Source organism: Triticum urartu, chromosome 1A (assembly GCF_056163025.1).
Source record: "Triticum urartu cultivar PI428250 chromosome 1A, HENAU_Tu73, whole genome shotgun sequence".
Taxonomy (NCBI): Eukaryota; Viridiplantae; Streptophyta; class Magnoliopsida; order Poales; family Poaceae; genus Triticum; species Triticum urartu.
In genome coordinates, this window is record NC_141873.1 from 3,466,224 (window position 1) to 3,473,722 (window position 7,499).

A 7,499-nucleotide genomic window follows, 5' to 3' on the forward strand; every position below is an offset into this window, starting at 1 on the left:
ATACCGAGGCTTGGTATCATTATGCCGGTGGATCAACTGTTACCTTTGTTGCGATAATGATCGCAATTGTTTTGGCATTGAAATGTTTTACATAGTTTCAATGTATGGTTTAATTAATTAGATGCTATGGAGAGATATATGTTGTTAGATGAGAACTATGTATGTACTTTGGTTTTAATGTGATGATGAACTTCTATTAATTTGGTCACTTAATTATCTATTCATCATGTTCTGTAATGGTTTTTGACACACTTAATTATATATAATGCACGCAGATGAACCAGCAATGGATGTATGGTGACAAACACACCTCCGAGTACATTAAGGGCATGCATGATTTTCTCGAAGTGGCAGAGGCAAACAAGCAGAATGGCTTTATGTGTTGTCCATGCCCAGTATGTGGGAATACGAAGTCTTACTATGACTCAAAAATCATTCACACCCACCTGCTTTATAAGGGTTTCATGCCACACTATAATGTTTGGACCAAACACGGGAAATAGGGGTTACGATGGAAGACATCAAAGAAGAAGAGGACGAGGAGAACTATGTGCCCCCCCCGGAATACGGTGATGCTGCAACGGGGGAAGCTGTTGAATAGCAAGAGGAACCAGACGATGTGCCCGATGATGATCTCCGCCGGGTCATTGTTGATGCAAGGAGTCAGTGTGAAAGTCAAAATGAGAAGGTGAAGTTCGATTGCATGCTAGAGGATCACAAAAAAGGTTTGTACCCCAATTGCAAAGATGGAAACACAAAGCTCGATACCGTACTGGAATTGCTGCAGTGGAAGGCAGAGAATGCTGTGCCTGACAAAGGATTTGAGAAGCTACTGAAAATATTGAAGAAAAAGCTTCCAAAGGATAACGAATTGCCCGACAGAAGGCTGTTTGCCCTCTAGGATTGGAGGTGCAGAAGATACATGCATGCCCTAATGACATCATCCTGTACCATGGTGCGTATGAGGATTTGAACGCATGCCCGTTATGCGGTGCATTGCGGTATAAGACCAGATGAGATGACCCTGGTAATGTTGATGGCGAGCGCCCCCGGAAGAGGGTTCCTGCCAAGGTGATGTGGTATGCTCCTATAATACGACGGTTGAAACGCATGTTCAGAAACAAAGAGCATGCCAAGTCAATGCTATGGCACAGAGGTGACCGTAAGAAAGACGGGAAGTTGAGAGCACCCACTTACGGGGCGTAGTGGAGAAAAATCGAGAGAAAGTACTGGGAGGAGTTTGTAGGTGACGAAAGGAACGTATGGTTTGGTTTAAGCGCGGATGGCATTAATCCTTTCAGGGAGCAGAGCAGCAATCACAACACCTGGCCCGTGACTCTATGTATCTATAACCTTCCTCCTTGGCTGTGCATGAAGTGGAAGTTCATTATGATGCCAGTTCTCATCCAAGGCCCTAAGCAACCTGGCAGCGACATTTATGTGTACCTAAGGCCAATGGTTGAAGAACTTTTACAGTTGTGGATTGGAAAAGGTCAACGTGTGTGGGATGAGCACAAATAGGAGGAATTTGACCTGCATGCATTGCTGTTTATCACCATCAATGATTGGCCTGCTCTTAGTAACCTTTCAGGACAGGCAAACAAGGGATACCACGCATGCACACACTGTTTAGATGCCACCGAAAGTATATACCTGGACAAATGCAGGAAGAATGTTTACCTAGGGCATCGTCGATTCCTTCCGACCAACCATCAATGTCGAAAGAAAGGCAAGCACTTCAAAGGCGAGGCAGATCACCGTAAGAAGCCCGCCATGCGCACCGGTGATCACGTACTTGCTATGGTCAATGATTTAAAAGTAATCTTCGGAAAGGGTCCTGGCGGACTATCTATTCCGAATGACGCTGAGGGACACGCACCCATGTGGAAGAAGAAATCTATATTTTGGGACCTACCCTACTGGAAAGACCTAGAGGTCCGCTCTTCAATCGACATGATGCACATGACGAAGAACCTTTGCGTGAACCTGCTAGGCATCTTGGGCGTGTATCGGAAGACAAACCATACAGCGGTGGCATGGGAGGACCTGCAATGTTTGCACGAGAAAGATGGCTTGCCTCCAAAGCAGTATGAAGGTCCTGCCAGCTACGCTATTACCAAAGAAGAGAAGGAAATCTTCTTTGAATGCCTACTCAGTATGAAGGTCCCGTTTGGCTTCTCCTTGAATATAAAGGGAATAATAAATATTCCAGAGAAAAATTTCCAGACCCTAAAGTCTCATGACTGCCACATGATTATGATGCAACTGCTTCCGGTTGCATTGAGGGGCTTCTACCGGAAAGCGTTCGATTAGCCATTGTTAAGCTATGTTCATTCCTCAATGCAATCACTCAGAAGGTGATCCATCCAGAAATCCTACCAAGGTTAAGGAGTGATGTGACGTAATGTCTTGTCAGTTTCGAGCTGGTGTTCCCACCATCCTTCTTCAATATCATGACGCACGTCCTAGTTCATCTAGTCGACGAGATTGTCGTTCTGGGCCCTGTATTTCTACACAATATGTTCCCCTTTGAGAGGTTCATGGGAGTCCTAAATAAATATGTCCGTAACCGCGCTAGGCCAGAAGGAAGCATCTCCATGGGCCATCAAACAGAGGATGTCGTTGGGTTTGGTGCTGACTTCATTCCTGACGTTAAGAAGATAGGTCTCCCTCAATCGCGATATGAGGGGAGACTGGGTGGAAAAGGCACGCTAGGAGGGGACTCAATAATATGTAGGGACGGGCATTCTTGGTCTCAAGCACACTACACCTTTCTACAAAATTATACCTTGGTGACCCCGTATGTCGATGAACACCAGAACATTCTGCGCTCCAAACACCTGGACCAGTGTATGGACTAGATTACATGTGAACACATCAGGAGTTTTGACAGTTGGTTCCAAACACGTCTCAGGTGTGACAACACTTTTTCCGATGACCTGTACTCATTGGCGAGGGAACCATCTTCGACTGTAATGACCAACAAAGGGTACAAGATAAACGGGAGTACATTTTACATGATCGCCCAAGATCAAAAGAGCACCAACCAAAATAGTGGTGTCCGCTATGATGCAGCAACCAATAGGGGAAAGGACACATATTATGGTTACATAGTGGACATATGGGAACTTGACTGTGGAAATGATATTAAGGTCCCTTTGTTTAAGTGCAAATGGGTCAATCTGTCAGGAGGCGGGGTACCGGTAGACCCATAGTACGGAATGTCATCAGTGGATCTGAACAATGTGGGGTACACAGAAGAGCCATTCATCCTAGCCAATGAGTGGCGCAGGTTTTCTATGTGAAGGACATGTCTACCAAACCGAGAAAAAGAAAATATAAGGAAGAGGATACATCATACGATGAGCCAAAGAGCCACATAGTTATTTTAGGAAAAAGAGACATCATGGGATTGGAGGGCAACACAGACGTGTCTGAAGATTATGAAAAGTTTCATGACATTCCTCCCTTCAAAGTCATGGCTGACCCAAGCATCCTGTTAAACGATGAAGATTATCCATGGTTATGGCGCAATAAGCAAAGAACACAAGCAAAGAAAAAGTGAAGACTTTCTATCAACAACTATTATGATGATATCTTTGATGTAGAATATCACTGCAGTTACATTTGAACAAATGAAATCCCTTTGTAACAGATGAGTTTTCGTCCGAAACCCTAGTACTTCCAAAGAGATTGTCTGTTTTGTATCAAGTTTTGTCGTAACCCTCTCAAATTTTTAGCACATGCTATGTGGGTGAAATGATGATACCATGCCAACTTTCAACCTTTTAGAGTTCATTTGTAGTGCTTTGGAATTTAAGTGTCATTTAGCTCAAAGAATGAACTAATAGCAAAAAGAATGAACTAATAGCAAAAAGAATGAACTAAAAGCAAAAAGAATGAAATAATAGCAAAAGGAATGAACTAAAAATAATCAATTAAAATATTATGTTATGATCAACTAAAACAAAACTATAATATCCTTCAATAGCAAAAAGAATCAACTAAAAAGCTTTTATAAAAATCCAATAGCAAAAGGAATCAACTCAAAAACTTTTATAAACTCCAATAGGAAATTGAAACTAAAATTATATAATATAGCAAAAAGAATTTCCATAAATAATTTTTTTGTTAGAAACTTTAATAGCAAAATGAATTATCATAAATAATTTTTGTGTTAGAAACTAAAATAACAAAATCTGTTTTTGAATATAATGATAAAACACAGTAATATTAAATAGCAGGAAAAAAAATCACTCAAAAAACTATGTTTATAGTAAAGTTATTCAAAAACTAGTGATTCACACAAATTTCTAAAAATTCAAATTTAAACTATTCAAATTGGAAAAGAAATGGCACTAACAAAAAGTTTATATTTTTTATTACCTAAAAGCAAAAGGAACTAAAAAATAAAGCAAAAAACAAAAAAATAATGCAAAAAACAGAAAAAAAAACACTAGGAAAAATGAAAAAAATGCCACCTACTGGGCCACTACGGCCTGAATATGACTAGAAACCCTACCATGGGCCAGGATCAGGCCCGCAGAAGGCCCAGTAAACCCATCAGGCATAGCAGTGACAATTAGGCTGCCCGCCCCTCTCAACTAGCGAGGTGGGACTAAAGTTTTGGCCACGGGCAGCACGAGGCCTTTGGCCCTGGTTGGTGGCACCAATCGGTACCAAAGGGGGGCATTAGTACCAGTTGGTGGCACCAACCGGGACTAATGCCCCCCATTAGTCCTGGCTGGTGCCACCAACCGGGACCAAAGGCCTCTTCTGCCCGCCCTTTGGGCTGCTGAAAAGAGGCCTTTGGTCCCGGTTGGTAGCACCAACCGGGAGTGAAGGGGGCATTGGTCCCGGTTGGTGCCACCAACCGGTACCAATGCTTCGTCTATATAGACAACACTTGTCAAATTTTCGTTTCAGTTCCTCATTCTCCCGCCAATGACGCCGCCCTCTGCCCCGTCGCCCGCGCCCGTAGCCGTCGTCGCCGTCGCCCGCGCCCGTCGTCGGCGCCCCCGTCGCTAACCGCGCCTCGCGTCGTCGCCGTCACCCCCGACACCATCGCTGCCCCGCGTCACCACTGGCCCGACCTCGCCGCCTCGACGCCGACCTCGAGCTCGCCGTCCTCGTCACCGACGTGCCCTCGGCCACACCCTCGCCGCCTCCCACATCCTCGCCCCCACCCTTGCCCCCGCCGCGCATCATCCTTGTCACCGACATCTGCCCCGACGCGGCCCTGCCCGCCCCGAGGCACCTCTGCCCGCCGCCGACGCCCTCGGCCCCGCCGTGCGCCCCCCTGCCCCGACGCCTACCTCTGTGAGCCCCGCTCCGCCCCCACCTCCGCCGCCGCCTCATTTTGGTTTATATATATATATGCTTCTTCATATATGTATGTATTTTTAGATGTTTTTAGATGTTAATATATGTATGTATGTGTGTATTTTATAGATGTATTTTTTCAATGCATCTGTGTACTTTTTATATGTATGGAAAAGAGGAAGAAGGAAGAAAAAGAAGGAGACGAAAAAGGAAAATAAGAAGAGGAAGAAGGAGAAGAAGAAGAGAATAAGAAGAAGAAGAGAGGAGGAAGAGGAGAGAAAAAATAAGAAGAGGAAGAAGAAGGAAAAAAAATAAGAGAAGAAGAAGGAATAGAGGAGAATAAGAAAAATAGAAATTCTATTTTTCTTCTTCTCCTCTATTCATTCTTCTTCTCCTCTTTTTTTCTTCTTTTTTTTCTTCTATTTTTTCTTCTTCTTCTCCTCTATTTCTTATTCTTCTTCTTCTTCTTTTTATCGGGAACGAGGGCGTCAAGGATCGCCGAGGGGTCAAGGGTCTGAAACTAGGCTAGAGGATCGCGAGGGTCACAGAGGGGTCGAGGGTCGTCGAGGCCGGTCGAGGGTCTCCTATCTGGATTTCGTTCCAAAATAAATTTGGAGAGCTTTGTACCATCATGCGCCTATTACATTCGCCTAATGATGAAGACATGGTTTTGTTGAATACTTTGACACTAGACAAACGTGACATGAGGGGGTCGAGTGTCGGGAACTAGGGTAGAGGGTTGTGGATTGCTGAGAGGTCGATGGTCATCAACTAGCTAGGGTCGAAGGGTCGCGGATCGCCGAGGGGTCGAGAGGTGGCCTAGTGTCGAAGTAGTGTACAAATCCATGGCTTCATCATTAGCCTGAAGTAACTGGGGCATGATGTTATGAATTTCTCCAGAGTTGTTTTGGAATGGAGTCCTATATAGGATGATCCGCCTTTTGGTACGAATTTTAGCAAAGGACATCCAAATAGCGATATACGGAAGGCTCTGGCTGTACTTTGTAGCAAAGAGCGAATTATCCGATCTGGGACTCCGTTCCAAAACAACTTTGGAGAGCTTCGTACCATCATGCGCCTGTTTATTTCGCCTAATGATGAAGACATGGTTTTGTTTGAATCCTTTGAAACTACAAGAGGGGGAGTCGATATATATACCCCCTCCCCGATAACATGTTTTTTAATGAATATGTCGCCGTTGTCGATATACCCCCTCTCGGGTAACTGTGACATGAGGGGGGGGGTCGATATATATACCCCCTCCCCGATAACATTTTTTTCTATGTATATGTCGTCGTTGTTGACATACCCCCTCCCTGATAACTTCGATATATCCATCTCTCATGTTTGTATATTAATTTCCATGTTGTAATATTTGCAGAAACTATGGATCATCAAAGAGACTTCAATCAAGAAGAGATAATGGGGACATATGTGCGACGGAGGTGATGTAGTCGCGTCGTTTCTCAACGACATCGAAGAAGGTCTGCAAGGAGAGGAAGCAGGTTGCGTTGATCAAGCAATGGAGGAGGGTCATGATCGTGATGGTGGCTCCGGCGACCGTGATGACGGCTCTGGTGACCGAACGGAGTCGGGATCAGCTGTTGCGAAGTCCGGCGAGGTACATATGTGCTGACTAGCTAATTGTGCATTAACTGTTTTTGTATGTACATATATTAAATCTTCTTTCTACTTTTATATATCCCTTCGGATCAAGCAATACTTCAGTAAAGAATCAAGGCCCGAAGAAAAAGTTGTGCCAGGATGAAAGGTTCACGATCACAGAAATCGCGCGTGATGGCCAACCGATTAAACCCCTCCGGACCAAGGAAACATTTTCTTCTCAGTGCGGGGTTCTTGTTAGGGACATGATCCCGATCAGCATCGAGCTATGGAATGAGCCTAAGAAGGAAGAGCTTCTTCAAGTTTCTTTTCTCGAAGATAGACAAAAAGAAGATCTTTGGAAAACGCTGGAGGTAAATTTCACCTTACCGGAAGAGAAGGATCCAGAGAATCCAGTTATAGAGCCATTGATCACGCCCTATGCTCTCAAGATGATAGCAGATCTATTCAAGAGGTGGAAGAATGAGTTGAAAACAACGTATGTCGACCAAGACAAGACTCCAGAATTCACCGGCCGATTTGAGAATATAAGAGATCACTGGCCCGCATTTGTG

At 44.3% G+C, this 7,499-nt stretch overlaps 1 pseudogene; it reads left to right on the plus strand.

Moving 5' to 3' along the window:
• The first annotated feature begins 703 nt into the window (after positions 1-703).
• On the plus strand, positions 704-3,565 carry LOC147988169 (uncharacterized; annotated as a pseudogene).
• Positions 3,566-7,499: the final 3,934 nt, after the last annotated feature.